We start from the raw sequence: 18913 nt of genomic DNA on the forward strand, positions 1-18913 counted from the left end.
TCCTGGAGGAAGTGGCAGAGAAATCACAATTTATGCACCACTAAATGTGGCTTTATATTGTCAATTTCTACAAAGCAGAAAGGAAAAAACATCGTTTGCTCAACTTGTCAGATCTCTAAGGAAATATTTTCAGCAACCATCACCAGTTGCTACTTCCTTGCACCAAGAAGTCATCTTCTTGTGTTGCCTCCTTCTCTGTTAAGGTTTTGGACATCTATGTAGATTCCCTATGGTTGCTGTTTCACATAATGCAGAGTTCCTCAATTTATGTGGTTCAGTCCCTGATATGTCTTCTCCCATCAGTTGCTTTTCCATATAGTCAAAACAATGGTTTTTCCAGTAGTCATGTAGGGATGTGAGAACTGGACCATAAGGAAGGCTGAGTGCCAAAGAATTGATGCTTTTGAACTGCGGTGTTGAAGAAAACTCGTGAGGGTCCCTTGTTCTTATTACATAACTGCAAGGAGATCAAACAACTCAATCCTAAAGGAAATCAACTGTGAAAATTAATTGGAAGGACTGATGTTAAAGAATACAAGAATACACAGAAGAACTGTACAAAAAAGATCTTCACGACCAAGATAATCACGATGGTGTGATCACTCACTTAGAGCCAGACCTTCTGGAATGTGAAGTGAAGTGGGCCTTAGAAAGCATCACTACAAAGCTAGTGGAGGTGATGGAATTCCAGTTGAGCTATTTCAAATTCTGAAAGATGATGCTGTGAAAGTGCTGCACCCAATATGCCAGCAAATTTGGAAAACTCAGTAGTGGCCACAGGACTGGAAAAGGTCAGTTTTCATTCCAATCCCAAAGAAAGACAATGCCAAAGAATGCTCAAACTACTGCACAATTGCACTCATCTCACACACTAGTAAAGTAATGCTCAAAATTCTCCAAGCCAGGCTTCAGCAATATGTGAACCATGAACTTCCACAAGTTCAAGCTGGTTTTAGAAAAGGCAGAGGAACCAGAGATCAAATTGCCAACATCTGCTGGATCATCAAAAAAGCAAGAAAGTTCCAGAAAAACATCTATTTCTGCTTTATTGACTATGCCAAAGCCTTTGACTGTGTGGTTCACAATAAACTGTGGAAAATTCTGAAAGAGATGGGAATACCAGTCCACCTGACCTGCCTCTTGAGAAACCTATACACAGGTCAGGAAGCAACAGTTAGAACTGGACATGGAACAACAGACTGGTTCCAAATAGGAAAAGGAGTTCGTCAAGGCTGTATATTGTCACCCTGCTTATTTAACTTATATGCAGAGTATATCATGAGAAATGCTGGACTGGAAGAAGCACAAGCTGGAATCAAGATTGCTGTGAGAAATATCAATAACCTCAGATATGCAGATGACACCACCCTTATGGCAGAAAGTGAAGAGGAACTAAAAAGCCTCTTGATGAAAGTGAAAGAGGAGAGTGAAAAAGTTGGCTTCAAGCTCAACATTCAGAAAACAAAGATCATGGCATCTGGTCCCATCACTTCATGGGAAAGAGATGGGGAAACAGTGACAGACTTTATTTTTGGGGCTCCAAAATCACTGTAGATGGTGACTGCAGCCATGAAATTAAAAGACGCTTACTCCTTGGAAGAAAAGTTATGACCAACCTAGACAGCATATTCAAAAGCAGAGACATTACTTTGCCAACAAAGGTATGTCTAGTCAAGGCTATGGTTTTTCCAGTGGTCATGTATGGATGTGAGAGTTGGACTGTGAATTAAGCTGAGCGCCGAAGAATCGATGCTTTTGAACTGTAGTGTTGGAGAAGACTCTTGAGAGTCCCTTGGACTGCAAGGAGATCCAACCAGTCCATTGTGAAGGAGATCAGCCCTGGGATTTCTTTGCAAGGAATGATGCTAAAGCTGAAACTCCAGTACTTTGGCCACCTCATTCGAAGAGCTGACTCATTGGAAAAGACTCTGATTCTGGGAGGGATTGGGGGCAGGAGGAGAAGGGGATGACAGAGGATGAGATGGCTGGATGGCATCACTGACTCGATGGACGTGAGTCTGAGTGAACTCCAGGAGTTGGTGATGAACAGGGAGGCCTGGCGTGCTGTGATTCATGGGGTCGCAAAGAGTACGACACAACTGAGTGACTGAACTGAACTGAACTGATGCTAAAGATGAAGCTCCAATACTTTGGCCACCTGACGTGAAGAGCCAATTCATTGGAAAAGACCATGATGCTGGGAAAGATTCAAGGCAGGAGGAGAAGGGGACGACAGAGGACAACTTGTTTGGATGGCATCACCGACTCAAAGAACATGAGTCTGAACAAGCTCTGGGAGATGGTGAAGGACAGGGAAGCCTGGTGTGTCCATGGGGTCACAGAGAGTTGTACATGACTGAGCCACTGAATAACAACAATCTACTACTCTTAAATTTTCTGTACCTTTATATTGAAAATGTATCCTTCATCTAAGTAAAACATGCTGCTGCTAAGTCGCTTCAGTCGTGTACGATTCTGTGAGACCCCATAGAAGGCAGCCCACCAGGCTCCCCCATCCATGGGATTCTCCAGGCAAGAATACTGGAGTGGGTTTCCATTTCCCTCTCCAATGCATGAAAGTGAAAAGTGAAATGAAGTTGCTCAGTCATGTCTGACTCTTAGCGACCCCATGGACTGCAGCCTACCAGGCTCTTCCATCCATGGGATTTTCCAGGCAAGAGTACTGGAGTGGGGTGCCATTGCCTTCTCTGAAGTAAAACATAGGTGAATTTTATTTTTCACCCAGTTGGACAATCTCTGCCTCTTAATCTGAGTGTTTAGTCCACTAACATTTAATGCAATTATTGACGTTGCTGGAGTTAACTCTACACTCTCATGATTTGTTTTCTGCTTGTTCCACTTTTTTGTTGTTGTTCGTTTGATTCTACTTTCCTGTCTTCATTTGAATTGATCAATTATCTTTTAGTATTATTTTTATCTACTCTAATATCTTTTAAGCTATGCCTCTTTGGTTATTTTTATTAGTGGTTATTCTAAAGATCATAATATGCATTCTCAACACAATTACCGTGAATTAATGGTGGCTCAGCTGGTAAAGATCCTGCCTGCCTAATGCAGGAGATGCAAGAGATGTAGGTTCAATCCCTGAGTGGGAAAGATCTCCTGGAGAAGGGCATGGCAACCCCACTCCGATATTCTTGCCTAGAGAATTCCACAGACAGAGTGGCCTGGAGGACTACAGTCCATGGGGTCACAAAGAGTGGACACGACTGAGGGACTAACACAATAATAGTAGATCCTGTCACATTTTAAATATAGCAATGTGTACATCTTGGTACCAAACTCCTTAACTCTCTTCCCCCTGTTCCTCCCCCTGGCAACCATAGCTTTTTCTCTAAATCTGTGAGTCTGTTTTGTTTTGTAACTAAGTTTATTTGTATTATTTCTTTTTAGATTTTATATATAAGGAATGTCAAAAGATATTTCTCCTGTTCTGACTTACTTCACTCAGCATGACACTCTCTAGGTCCATCCATGTTGCTGCAGACGGCATTATCTCATTCTTTTTAATGGCTGAGTAGTATTCCACTGTATATATGTACCATACCTTTGTCCATTCCTCTGGTGATGGACATTTAAGAGGCTTCCGTGTCTTGGCTATTGTAAACCCATCTTCATATTGTTGTTATTATATATGTTGTAAGCCCCAAAATACATTGCTTATTTTGCTTGAAATAGACAATTGTATTTTTATGGTCAATTATCATTTTAAAAAATAGAAAAAATAAGTTGAATGTTTACCCACATACTTATTGTTTTTGGAGTTCTTCATTTCTTCCTGCAGAATATTGGACTTCTGCTTCCATTTGGACCTTTTGAACTTTTCTTCCTTGAAAACAAGCCTAAAGTTAGGCATGATAGAAAGCTAATGCAAACTGATGCCTAGGCGAAAAACTAGCTCCAGTAATGACAAGCAGGGATGTGCAACAGCCTTCCTATGATCGTTAACACACATACTACACAAGTGATCTGCAACAGAAATTTTTAGGGCCTATTTTTACTGCAGGAAAGAAAACCAAAGGGTGTTGGATTAAGCCACGGAAGTCCTTCAAGGTAGAAATAATCTTTTCTGAAAGTTAGAACTAGGATCAAAAAGTTTAAGAGATTTGAAAGCTGATTTACACTCAAGATAAAAAAACTAAGATTAGTCAACATGAAACAAAATGTGTTGAAAACCACTGATTCTCCATGACAGGGTTACTCAGGCTGCAGGGGTGAGAGTCAGCACAGCACAGAAGTTCAAAGTAGGGACTATGGTGTTTCTCTCCCGGAGACTGACTCCTGTCTCACTTCTTACTGGCAAGGTGAACTTGAGAAAGTTAATTAACTTCTCTGGGCTTACTTTCCTATCTGTAAAATGGTCATGATGATAATAATAATGACCTCAGAAGGTTGTTGTGGAGGGAGCATCTAAGAAGCAATTGGAACACTACAAGGCACACATGTCCAGTATTCAATAAACATTAGCTATTATTATTATTACTACTACCAGGTGATTCTTCATGCTGTTTCTAGTTCTAAGATTTTGTTTTGCTCTGAGTCTTCTCTTTTTCATTATGCTTGGGATTCAAAGCAAAGATAAGGCAATTGTTTCTGTATCACACTTTCCTTTCACTCAACCTCAGTATTCACTTATGAAACTAATTTTTGCCTAAATTCCTAATTTGAAACACTGAAAGAACTTATTTCTTTTACTGAAATAATCTACTAAGACAAGAACTATGGCCCAAATATATCATATAACATCACCAAATCAATGAAAAACAAAATGCCATAGATAAAAATCAGAATCCTTGATCTGTGCTCTTGAAAAGTGGTCAGCCATGAAAGAAATAAGACTTGATCACTATGTGATTAGACAGTGAGAAACAAGAGAACTAACTTATGCTGCTGACCTATATCATTCACTAATTACTCAAAGGAACACTAAGGTTCTGAATCATCTTCATAATATGATCCAGTAACCTCATTTTACAGGCATCATAACTAATATTTGAAGAAGTTTAAGTCACTCATCCAACTTCACACAGATGCATCTCCTGCAGCCATAACCTTTCCACCACAGCAAATGCTACATCGTGTTCATGGGCTGTAGGACAGCAGAGATACTTAGAATATGTCAGGACCTGGAGAACTAGATAGAAGTTTGCATAGACTAAGTTAATGAGAATAGAACACATGGAGGTCAGGAACACAGGAGTTGAGGAGAGGAATCAGGAATAGGCCAGTCTAGATGTGGCTTTCCCCCAAAATAGACACGAAGTCAAGGACTGATTTCAAGTGGTTGATTTAGAAAGCAGAGGTATACCAACAAGAGCGTGGGGAAGCCAAACAGGGGAGGAAGGCAGCCAATAAAGTTTGTATTCTAAGAAAATCTCTACTGTGGGCATCTGGAACTTAAACCTACTAGGGAACCCCTGGAGCCTGGATACAGCCACAGACCACAGAGTTATCCCATCCGAGAGGGTAAGGGAAATGGAGCATTTATATAGATTCATTCTACTTCTTCTGTGCCTCAGTGACTGACAACTACTCCTAGTGGTGTTCATTCCATGGTACTCCAACCTGCCATGTGAATAAACAGAGTGGCCTTTGATGGCAGGAGCATGTTCTTAAATGAAATAAAAGCAGTGCTGGTCACTAAAAGCTAGGCCAGCATATGTTGAAATGGTAAAGGCCAAAGTCAGGAATTCAGCTTGATAAATATCAAATATGATGGTAGGTTTATGGCTCAAAATTTTATAAGCAACTAAATGTCAGACTTTATTTTTTTGGGCTCCAAAATCACTGCAGATGGTGACTGCAGCCATGAAATTAAAAGATGTTTACTCCTTGGAAGGAAACTTATGACCAACCTAGATAGCATATTCAAAAGCAGAGACATTACTTTGCCAACAAAGGTCCATCTAGTCAAGGCTATGATTTTTCCAGTGGTCATGTATGGATGTGAGAGTTGGACTGTGAAGAAAGCTGAGTGCCGAAGAATTGATGCTTTTGAACTGTGGTGTTGGAGAAGACTGTTGAGAGTCCCTTGAACTGCAAGGAGATCCAACCAGTCCATTCTGAAGGAGATCAGCCCTGGGTGTTCTTTGGGAGGAATGATACTAAAGCTGAAACTCCAGTACTTTGGCAACCTTGTGCGAAGAGTTGACTCATTAGAAAAGACTCTGATGCTGGGAGGGATTGGGGGCAGGAGGAGAAGGGGACGACAGAGGATGAGATGGCTGGATGGCATCACCGACTCAATGGATGTGAGTTTGAGTGAACTCCAGGAGTTTGTGATGGACAGGGAGGCCTGGCGTGCTGCGATTCATGGGGTTGCAAAGTGTCGGACACGACTGAGTGACTGAACTGAACTGAAGGCTAAGAAACCAGAAATCATTGACTTGGCTTTATAGAAACAATACATATTTTCTAGGTCAGCACCTTAATTTTGTATTGAAGAAGAAAATGACCCTTGGATGCTCAGGGCACTAACAGCAAATTATATTCTAATTTCACCCTCTTGAATGCTAATATTCTCACCTATTGTACCATGTGGTTAGTGGTTATGTACTTTATTCCAAAACAGGTCTGATCTAGGCAACTGTCTCTTTTAAAATCTAGGGAATGTGAAAAACTCAATTTAAGCAAGGAGATGGGGTTTGAGCTTACACATTCATATAAGGAATAAGTGGCAAAAGAGAAAATAGAGAAATTAATAAGTCACCATAGGAACTCTTATACACTGTTGCTAGGAATCTAAGATGGTGCAGCCACTTTGGAAAACAATTTGACTATTTCATAAGGTTGGTCTGGGCTTCAATATTCCAATGAGGAGTTGGAATACTAAAACATACTCTTAATATACAATCCAGCAATTCTACTCCCTAAGTATTTATCCAAGAGAAAAGAATACTTACAGTCACACCAGAACGTATATGCCAATATTTATAACAGCTTTTTCATAACTATCAAAAACCAGAAACAAACTGTCAAATGTTCCTCAACCATAGAATGAATAAACAAAGTGCCAGATATTCACACAATGGAATCCTACTAAGAAACAGAAAGGAAGGAACTAGGATATGCATAACAATGTAGGCGAGACTTAAATGCATCATGCTAAGTAAAAGAAGCCAGACTCAAAAGGCCACATGATATGATTCCATTTACATGACATTCTAGAAAAGACTGGATGTGTGGGGCAGCACAAGGAAATTTTACTGCTGATGGAAGTATTTTGATTGCATTGGTAGTCACATGACTGTGTGCTGTGCTGTGCTTAGTCGCTCAGTTGTGTCCAACTCTTTGTGGCCCCATGGACTTGCAGCCCACCAGGTTCCTCTGTCCATGGGGATTCGCCACACAAGAATACAGGAGTGGATTGCCACGCCCTCCTCAGATCTTCCCAACCCAGGCATCGAACTCAGGTCTCCTGCATTGTAGGTGGATTCTTTACTGACTGAGCCACCAGGGAAGCCACGAGGGAAGGTACATGACTGTGTACATTTGTCAAATTCATAGAATTATGCACCAGAAAGACAGAATTTTGCTGCATGCATTTTTTAAGTAAATGAAATTTTTAAAAGGTAATGGTAGATTCTAACAGCAGCACAGAACCTCAGTCAGAGTTGAAAACCAAACCCAGAGTACCGGGACTGAAAATTCCACCCTCCTGTGCCTCAGCCATTGGCAGCAGCATTCTGGGCCCTCAGAAACTGAGACAGTCCATGATTAAAGCAAAAATATGTGCAGACTAACAGATTCTTTGAACCTCCATGAGACTACACCTCCAACTCTATGACAGAGCCAAATCATGTGGATTGATTGCAGTCCAGTACCACAAAAATGACAATCATTCAATGAGATAAATAACAAAATTTTTAAAAGCAAAATATCAGATTTTTAAAGGATAGAAATATAATATCCAGCCTGGAGATTAGGAGTCACATGGACAGTAGAACTGTCTTTGACTGTACATGAAGCATCTGAGCAGGGGAAGAAATGCAGACTATGGAACTGCACAAAAGTGTGTATGAACTCCTTGGCTCCTCACATGACTATGGCAGATCAGACTTGGAGTCTCAATGTTTTACCCCACCCTGTACCATGTTTTTTGCTATGTAACTTCATGGTTAGCCTTTAATTTCGGGCTTAGTGAGGAGACATGCTTTGGCCAAGGGAACTATGGAAGTAACTACATATAGTTCTGAACACTCACCTAAAGAGGTCATGTGCTGTTGCCTCTTCATGAAGAGAGATTTCTTGTTCCCCTAGATGAATTCACATGACACTGGCCATTGCAGCTAGGTTCCTGACCTATGAGCAAAAATACATGAACCCTGTTTTAAGTCATCGAGTTTTGCACACAGTTTGTTATGCAGCATTACTATAGCAATAGCTAACTGAGACAAGGATCTGGTGAGTTTGTATCCCATGTATCCTTTTATTCATTCAAAACAAATATGTACTGAATACATGCAATGTGCTAAGGATGACAACAGGTGCTGAACACCTTGCGAAGAGTTCAATCGTCCCTTCTGACTATAACCTAAAGCTCACTGCTACATGGGTCCAAATGTAGTCATTTACGCAAAGATTTGGCCAGCTCTAAAACTCCCCCTGCTTATACAGGAAGTTCAGTACACAAGCTGATTCTTATCAGACTCTAAACTGATTTGGACTGTATCCTCTGCTATCTCTCACTCCATACTCACCACCCTTTGCCCCCACCCCCACCTTCCATGTCTCTAACTAGGCTTTACGAAGCTATGCTTAATTGTAGGGATTCTATAACACTGTAGATACTAAAGGAGTCAGTTGTTCTGAGCACTAGACACATGTGGCCCTTTATCTAAACTTCAGTTCCTTAGCACATTAGCCTCATTTCAAATGCTGAATTGCCCCATGGGACCAGAGAATACTATTGGACAGAACATACCTAAAACATTTTTATCATCACAAAAAGTTCTGTTGGACAGTCAGCTAGAGTTCTAGTTTGAAAACATCACCCATTTTCTTCCAAAGGCTCACACCGCTATCAGAAAGTCATGTGCCAGCCTTGGTTCTAAACCCAGGATGAACATAAATGTGACTTTATTGTAGACTCGGCACCACTATGCTGTCTCCTATAACTGAAAGAAATTCTCATGGGGATCTCAGAGTCCCTCCCTGAATCTTGGATTCTGTCGTAACCCTTCCCTTGCCAAGTCCATTTCAAGTTATTTTCCTCCTATAGGAAATTTCTAGAATCAGTACACATAGTAAACTAGAGAAAGAGATGCCACCCGGCTTCTCCTGCCTGATGTATCCATACCTCAGATCCAGCTAGGCAGGACTGCTCTCACTTGGAACTGAAATGGAAACTATAATATTCAGGTGCTAAAGTGAAGAATAAATACAGTGTATATATAACATCCAGTGTAGGGAGCATAGTAGATATCAAGAAATAATGCTTGGACTTCCCCAGTGGTCCAGTGGTTAAGCATCTGTCCACCAAAGCAGGGGACATGGGTTCAATCCTTGGTCCAGAAAGGTCCCATGCTGTGGGACCACTAAGCCCATAGGCCACAACTACTGAACCTGAGCTCCAGAGCCTGTGAGCTGCAAATTCTGAAGTCAGAGAACCTAGAGCCCGAGTTCCACAGCAAGAGAAGCCCCCACTCACTGCAACAAGAGAAAGCCTGAACGCAGCAGTGAAGACCCAGCACACTGAAAATTGAATTAATTAATTTTTTAAAGAAAGAAAGAATGCTTTTCCCTCTAGTCATTTCAACTGTATTGGAATTAGGCATAATTTCCTGATGCTAGAGACTGGCTGATTCCATTACAGCTTCTAACTAATACTCACCCAGATAAGTTCACAGGTGGCTAGAAATGTTAGCACAATCAAAACACTCAACTAGGACCCATAACCTCCCTTCGTCTGCACCAAGATCTTGTCCTTTTTGCCACTAGACAAGTAAAAGGAAGAGAGATTCCTGACTGGAAGGTTGTGATTTCAACTGGATGGCCACTAAATGATCTCAGATGGCTCTGAGAATCCCCATTCCTTCCCTTGGCTCCCAGGGAGCTGCTCTCAGGAACATAACAGCAAGGCTATGAAAAAAAACTCAACATCTTAACTGCCTCTATACTATCTTTCATCCTTAAACTTTGAGATTTGTTTTAAAAAATGTAAAATAGGAGGAGGCTTAATTGGGAAGAATAAAGTCTGCCCTGAAGGAAGAACAGTTAACCAAGAACAAAGCTACAGGAGGGTTTCTGCTGTGTTTTCTTCTAAGCTCATCGGAATTTTTGGTCTTGGACAGACAGATCAGCACAGCACATTGCTCCCAAGTTTCCAACCCCAAAATATTTTTCTTAATTTTAAATCTTTGAAGAAGAAATGCTACATTTGCTTCATGAGTTTTTACTATTGAGTATGATGGAAACAGAATGCTAGCCCCTGCCTCTTATGGCCCCAAAAGAAGTTGGGCCAATGGAAAAAGCTGAGATTTTGCTTTTTTTTTCTACCCATCTATTGAGACTTTCAAAGTATATCACTCAGAAAATATCCTCATTTGAAAAGAACTTTACTCCTAGTACTTATGGCTTTGATGACTAGATTTGAAGGGGAAAAAAAAAAACACTTATAATTCTAAAGTAAGTAAACCCTCACTCCTTCCAAGATTCCAGAACCTAAATACCCTCAGACACAACTTCCTCTTAGAAGAACTAGAAGAATAAATTTAAATTTGTCATTCTCTGAGAAATGCTGATCACCAGACCAAATTCTTTTCAATGGGCCTTTCAAACTCCAATATATCTCATTATTATGCATAAAAACAATTTCCAAGCCAATAGAATTAAACTCTTGTTTACTCCATTGTATTCTAATTTTACATTTTCTACATTTTAGTTTATACATGTGGCATGTTCCTTTTCTTTCTTTTCACTCCTTATACCTTGTCTTTCATTTGCTCCCCTCTTTTTGGGATACATGAAATCCCTTGGTCTTTCCTGTCTCAGTAAATAGCTAAACCATCTGCCCAAAGGCTCAAGTCATAAATACAGGACCCATCTTTGATTTCTCCTTTCCTCTCATGGCCAGCATCCAATCTGTCAACATGGCCTGCTGAGTTGCCTCCAAAACATTTCCTGAATCCATTTCATCTCTTTCTGAATGTGTTTACATCTGTTTCTTCTGTTCCACCACCTGGTTCCAAGACAACATTATCTTTAAAATGACCTACTTAATTGGTCACTCTACTTCCACTTTTGTTCTTCTACCATCCATTCTTCAAAAGCACTTGGAATGATCTTTTTAAGTATATATAAATTAATTTCACTCCCCTGTATAAACTCACCACTGGCTTCTCTTGAGACTTATAATGAAATCTAAATTTTTTTTTTTTTTTTTTAATTTAATTTTATTTTTAAACTTTACAATATTGTATTAGTTTTGCCAAATATCGAAATGGATCCGCCACAGGTATACCTGTGTTCCCCATCCTGAACCCTCCTCCCTCCTCCCCCCCCCATACCATCCTCTGGGTCGTCCCAGTGCACCAGCCCCAAGCATCCAGTATTGTGCATCGAACCTGGACTGGCAACTCATTTCATACATGATATTATACATGTTTCAATGCCATTCTCCCAGATCTTCCCACCCTCTCCCTCTCCCACAGAGTCCATAAGACTGTTCTATACATCAGTGTCTCTTTTGCTGTCTCGTACACAGGGTTATTGTTACCATCTTTCTAAATTCCATATATATGCATTAGTATACTATATTGGTGTTTTTCTTTCTGGCTTACTTCACTCTGTATAATAGGCTCCAGTTTCATCCACCTCATTAGAACTGATTCAAATGTATTCTTTTTAATGGCTGAGTAATACTCCATTGTGTATATGTACCATAGATTTCTTATCCATTCATCTGCTGATGGACATCTAGGTTGCTTCCATGTCCTGGCTATTATAAACAGTGCTGCGATGAACATTGGGGTACACGTGTCTCTTTCCCTTCTGGTTTCCTCAGTGTGTATGCCCAGCAGTGGGATTGCTGGATCATAAGGCAGTTCTATTTCCAGTTTTTTAAGGAATCTCCACACTGTTCTCCATAGTGGTTGTACTAGTTTGCATTCCCACCAACAGTGTAAGAGGGTTCCCTTTTCTCCACACCCTCTCCAGCATTTATTGCTTATAGACTTTTGGATCACAGCTATTCTGAGTGGCGTGAAATGGTACCTCATAGTGGTTTTGATTTGCATTTCTCTGATAATGAGTGATGTTGAGCATCTTTTCATGTGTTTGTTAGCCATCTGTATGTCTTCTTAGAACAGTTTACCGAGGTTTTGAAGAGTCTAGCCTGTACCCACCTTCCCACCTTTATTTCTGGACTCCTTTCCTGTCACTGTCTCTGGTGTTCTACATGCCAGTACCGGCTTCTTGTATGCAAGCTGAATTTCCCAGCTTTCTTCTTGCCTCAGCACATTTGCACTAGCGGTTCTCTCTGCCTGAAACCATCTTCTCCTACCACCCTGAACAATCAACTCATTATTGCCCTTCAAGTCAGTATCAGACCACACAGTCTAATGTACCTCTCCAGTCCTTCTGGATTCCAACCCTGCAACATATAGTTTGTGTAGTACTTATCACAAGCTAATATTTGCTAGATATATTTCTTAGCTATCCTCTGCTCCTCCACAGGACTGGAAAAGGTCACTTTTCATTCCAATCCCAAAGAAAGGCAATGCCAAAGAATGCTCAAACTACCGCACAATTGCACTCATCTCACACGCTAGTAAAGTAATGCTTAAAATTCTCCAAGCCAGGCTTCAGCAAAACGTGAACCTTGAACTTCCAGTTGTTCAAGCTGATTTTAGAAAAGGCAGAGGAACCAGAGATCAAATTGGTAACATCCACTGGATCACCAAAAAAAACAAGAGAGTTCCAGGAAAACATCTATTTGTGCTTTATTGACTATGCCAAAGCCTTTGACTGTGTGGATCACAACAAACTGTGGAAAATTCTGAAAGAGATGGGAATACCAGACCACCTGACTTGCCTCTTGAGAAATCTGTATACAGGTCAGGAAGCAACAATTATAACTGTACATGGACTGGTTCCAAACAGGAAAAGGAGTATGTCAAGGCTGTATACTGTCACCCTGCTTATTTAACTTATATGCAGAATACATCATGAGAAGCGCTGGGCTGGAGGAAGCACAAGCTGGAATCAAGATTGTCGGGAGAAATATCAATAACCTCAGATATGCAGATATCTGAAGAGCCCCTTAATGAAAGTAAAAGAGGAGAGTGAAACAGTTGGCTTAAAATTCAACATTCAGAAAACTAAGATCATGGCATCTGGTCCCATCACTTCATGGCAAATAGATGGGGAAGCAGTGGAAACTGTGACAGACTTTATTTTCTTGGACTCAAAAATAACTGCAGATGGTGATTGCAGCCATAAATTAAAAGATGCTTGCTTCTTGAAAGAAAAGTTACGACCAACCTAGATAGCATATTAAAAAGCAGAGACATTACTTTGCCAACAAAGGTTCATCTAGTCAAGGCTATGTTTTTTCCAGTAGTCATGTATGAATGTGAGAGTTGGACTATAAAGAAAGCTGAGTGCCAAAGAATTGATGCTTTTGAACTGTGGTGTTGGAGAAGACTCTTAAGAGTCCTTTGGACTGCAAGGAGATCCAACCAGTCTATCCTAAAGGAGATCAGTCCTGGGTGTTCATTGGAAGGACTGATGTTGAAGCTGAAACTCCAATACCTTGGCCACCTGATGCAAAGAACTGACTCATTTGAAAAGACCCTGATGCTGGGAAAGATTGAAGGCAGGAGGAGAAGGGGACGACAGAGGATGAGATGGTTGGATGGCATCACCAACTCAATGGACATGAGTTTGGTTAAACTCCAGAGCTGGTGATGGACATGGAGGCCTGGCCTGCTGTGGTCCATGGGGTCGCAAAGATGACTGAGCAACTGAACTGAACTAAACCACAGTAGAATGATAGCCCCCATAGAGCAGAGATCTTATATCTTATTACAACTGTACACGGCAGGTGCTGAAGGAAATATTTGTGAGTAAAAAAGTGAATAACCATCTACAATAGTTTCTTCTTCTAATCTGAAGGCTATTTGAGAAAATATCTTTCAACCTCAACCAAAGAAATGAAGTAACTTTCCTTAAACTAAAAAGGAAGAGAAATGACATTTTCATTGATTTTGTGTGTTCTTTGTCCCTGGCACTGTGCTTAACCTTCTGAATGGATTATATCATTTAATCTTTATGATACTCTCTTTGGGTGGGCATTAGCATCTATATTTTAAAATGATAAAGCTGAGGGTGACCATAGGAGGAGATTGCTACCCTGTCCAGATTCCATTTAGATAAATAAGGGCTGTTGATGCTCAGAGCTAGCTGCCTTCTTCTCTTGAAAACTGCCTTCTTATGACAGAAACACCTGATGGGGAGGCTGCTTCCACTCCATGGAAGCCCCCAGGACAAAAACTGACTGACACAAGGGTACAAAAGGTGATCCCCTTGGGACCAAGTCTCTGGTACAATTTACACGTCAGAGCTCCCCATGGGATCAGGCTAGATTCCAGTTAAGTTGGATTCTACACTCAGTATCTTCCTCTTCCCTTCCCTGCTTCCTCACTCTATTTCAGAGTTCTCTTGGGAGTCCTTCCTCAATAAATCATTTGTACAAAAATCTCCATCTGAGTTTCTGATTCTAAGTAATATGACCTAAGACACTTAGCAAGGAAAAACCGTGGACCTAAGATCAGAGAGTTAATAAGTGGTACAGTCAGAACCCACCCACTGGATGGCATGACCCCGGTGCCCCACCCCCACACTGCACTGACTCCTTTGCAAGTTCATCTTTGCACCTCCAGGGAAGACTCTCATTGATCTTTCTGGCATGAGAGCTTCTGAAATATGCCCAAAGGCAAAAATATTTTTTTTTAAACGTGGAACAGGGGTTAGTGGTCCTTCTATTCACCATGATTCATATCACTGACAAGCAAAAGAGGAAAAAACAGGCATAAAAGGAAAGAGACAATATAGTTAAAGACTGACTCTGTTCCCTTCTTATAAACAAGGATCCAACTGCCTATTGAACACCTTACTTGAACTCCTTACTTGAACACCTTACTTGAACTCTCCATCTCAGTTTCCTCATCTGTAAAATAGACAGATAATGCCTATGGTGAAGAGTCACGTGATAAGCCCTAATAAGTAATAGATGCTCAATAAATATAGCTAATATTCTCCAAATCACAAATGCTGTTATCCAGCTCCAAGCCTTTCCTGGGGTTCAAGTTCTAAAACTCCAAACATGTTCCTTACATCTCCCATTCTCCACATTCTTGTCATAGAGACTGGTTTTTGGCACATATATGTTGCTTTAATCAGTTAAAAAAGGCTGGGGCCTGCCAAGGAGCTGAGTATTGAAGGAGAGTCACCTCCATGGCCTTAGTTTGAGGCATCAAGCTCTACATGAGCATGCTACAGGGAAATAATGCTGGTATTCACCTCTCCCAAATGATGCTATGAGAACTAAGAGAATTATACATGGTTGCCGCAACATGGATGGACCTATCATACTAAGTGAAGTAAGTCACACAGAGAAAGACAAATATCCTATGATACCACTCATATGTAGAATCTTTGTAAAATGATACAAATGAACTTAATTACAAAACAGAAACAGACTCACAGACATTAAAAATAAATTTACAGTTACCAAAGGAGAAAGGGCAGAGGGATTAATTAGAAGCCTGCAATTAACAGATACACACTACTACTTATAAAGAAGCAAAAAGGTCCAACTGTATAGCACAGGGAACACTACTCAATATCATGTAATAACCGATAATGGAAAAGAATCAGAAATAGAATCTATGTGTGTGTGTATATATATATATATACACACATATATATGTCTAAAACTGAATCAGGTTGCTGTACACCAGAAACACAACATTATAAATCAACTATACTTCAATTTTTTAAAAAAGATAATTACACGTGGTCTAACTCTATAGAAAGCTACAGTTGTGTCTTCTTGGACTATCTCTTGTCCTTAGACATGAGAAAAGGAATTTGCATACTTCAAACTCAGTTGAGCCACAGAAAAGTCACCTTCATTACCATGCCTATGCTTTATAATCATTATTATGTTTAATCCTATTTATTTAATGATTATAAAATTTTGATTTATGAATTATACATTCATTTAAATAATTACTTAGTGTTTTATTATCTAAGTGCCTCCAAGAGATCAGGAACAATGTCTGGGTCTAGTCACTATTGTAACTGTCAGCATAATTCCTGATTTAGAATAAGTTTAAAAAACAATTATGACTGTAGGAATGAATATTTAATAGAAGAAACTCTGTAAGAGGATCCCTAAAGTCCCTTTTGTTCTGTAAATAAGGGGAAAATTATATTTCCTCATGCCCTCCTTCATGTAAAATGGAAGAATGCCTTTAGAACAAATACAAAAGAATATTTGAGGAGGAAACTATCTCAGTCCCTGAAGTATCAAGATAACACACGAAAGAACTTTTGAGGAAAAATTGGCTATTTTAACTTGACAAGAGTGAATTTGGCAAAGCTAGAAAGTATATACAAGTATGCACTTGAAGACCAAGGTAGGATCATGTACAGGTAAGACCATTACTTTGGACTATCTGGTCTCAATCAGAAATAAGAGAAAATTCAATTCTTCATATATTGAAATAAGTTTGGGAGCTTCCAGAAAAGTAGTTGGGAAACAGAAGAATTCTGTAGAAGAAATTGACCCCTATATATGAGATGTCTCTGATGCAGAGGGCATCTTGAAGTAATACACATTTTTGATGACACTTCTGCAACACTTAGTAAATCTGATCTTTCCTTTCATCTGTCATTATGCAGAATCACATGGCCTAGAAAGCAGCTAACACATTGCAACCAAACTTCACAATTGTGGGCTGGGAACTTGTGCTGTCTCAGATTGATTAGTGATATTATCAGTGTTTAAACCCATTTCCTGTCACCTCGGAGGATGTCAGTTACTTGACAGGAAGTCATACAGCAGGGCTGCCAGTGCAGTTGTTTAAACTTGTCAGTGAGTAGAGTGGTGGCCAGCTTTACTCTGGTCTAAAGCTTTTGCTTTTGGAGAAGGAAATGGCAACCCACTCTAGTGTTCTTGCCTGGAGAATCCCTGGGACGCAGGAGCCTGATGGGCTGCCGTCTATGGGGTCTCACAGAGTCAGACACGACTGAAACGACTTAACAACAACAACAAATAGCCCTGCATTAAAAAAAAAAAAATACTCCTGGCCCTTTCCAGGGAAAAGAGAGACTTAGAGCAGCGAGCCTCAAATTCTGGCATGCACCAGAATCACGTGCAGGGCTCTTTAAAATCTTGACTGCTGGGCCCCATCCCCAGAGGCTCTAATTCCATAGGTTTGGGGGAATGGCCCAAGAATGTGCATGGATCACTCTTTGAGAACCACCCAGCTTAGAAGAATTACAAAACATTTCTAAGAACCCAACCCTTCAAAGAGTTCACTTACATTCTGAAGCCTCTTCCGTTAACTTGCCTGCTCATAACCTGGGATGTGCTGAACTTGGCTCCTGCTGGGTCACGAGAGCCAACTGTCATCATATCCTCCCAAGTTCACATTCATAGACGTCACATTGTGTCTCTGATGACAGAATTCACACCATGGAAACTGGCAAACACTACAAACCGGGGTGTGTTTTTTTCACACAATAAGCCACGTATTAAACCACCAGTATATGACGCTCAAGACAAAGCACACAGATTTCTCTGCTCATTCCCCATCCTCTCAGAAGACTTAATCAGTATCCAAGGACATGTGGTTACTGCGTGGCCAAAACAGTGACAGGTTTCTAATACCACATTCTCAATTGCATCTCTTTTTTTTCTTCAGTTTTTCTTTAAAAAGGAAAGTAATCAATTTCAATGTAAAATTATTATTCCCCTGGAAATCACATGGACATGATCAGCCCCATGTATCCACAGAGGGAGTGGCAAGCCTCTATATGAAGTCATCTCATGTATCCTTTGCTTTCCTTTATATTTCTAACAAATATTTTTGAGCCCCTGCTCTCTGCTAGGCACTAGATTAGGCAAAGGGGAGAAGACAGTGATCAGCTGTAGTTTTGTAAAGAAGTCTCTCACGAAAGAGAGAGACTTGAGGGAAAATAATTCCAAATTTTCAGATGAATGAAAATTGAAAGAAAACAAACCTTTATCTGAGGATTCTGATTAGGGATTAGAGTTTAATGGGTAATACATTCATATATGTGGTACAAAATTCTAAAGGTACAAAAGAACATACAGTAAAATATACATCTCACTCCCATTTTTGTCTTCCAAGCACCCAGATCCCCTCTTCTGGAAGAAAAAGCTACTTTCATTCTGTGTGTGTATACTTAAAGATTTTTTTAACTTTTTTTTTTTTTAACTTTACATAATTGTATTAGTTTTGCCAAATATCAAAATGAATCCGCCACAGGTATACATGTGTTCCCCATCCTGAACCCTCCTCCCTCCCCCCTCCCCATACCATCCCTCTGGGTCGTCCCAGTGCTCTAGCCCCAAGCATCCAGTATCGTGCATCGAACCTGGACTGGCATCTCATTTCATACATGATATTTTACATGTTTCAATGCCATTCTCCCAAATCTTCCCACCCTCTCCCTCTCCCACAGAGTCCATAAAACTGTTCTATACATCAGTGTCTCTTTTGCTGTCTCGTACACAGGGTTATTGTTACCATCTTTCTAAATTCCATATATATGCATTAGTATACTGTATTGGTGTTTTTCCTTCTGGCTTACTTCACTCTGTATAATAGGCTCCAGTTTCATCCACCTCATTAGAACT

The 18913-nt window shown here is 40.3% G+C and overlaps 1 long non-coding RNA gene across 1 annotated transcript in view; it reads right to left on the minus strand.

Annotated features, from left to right (window-relative positions):
* LOC138990553 (uncharacterized) overlaps positions 1 to 18913 on the minus strand; it is a 161806-nt gene that overhangs the window by 90635 nt on the left and 52258 nt on the right. Inside the window, exon 2 of the long non-coding RNA XR_011466689.1 lies at positions 8225 to 8322. This is a non-coding gene — a long non-coding RNA (uncharacterized lncRNA). The remainder of the gene's footprint in view (positions 1 to 8224; positions 8323 to 18913) is intronic.

This window comes from Bos mutus, chromosome 13 (assembly GCF_027580195.1).
Source record: "Bos mutus isolate GX-2022 chromosome 13, NWIPB_WYAK_1.1, whole genome shotgun sequence".
Taxonomy (NCBI): Eukaryota; Metazoa; Chordata; class Mammalia; order Artiodactyla; family Bovidae; genus Bos; species Bos mutus.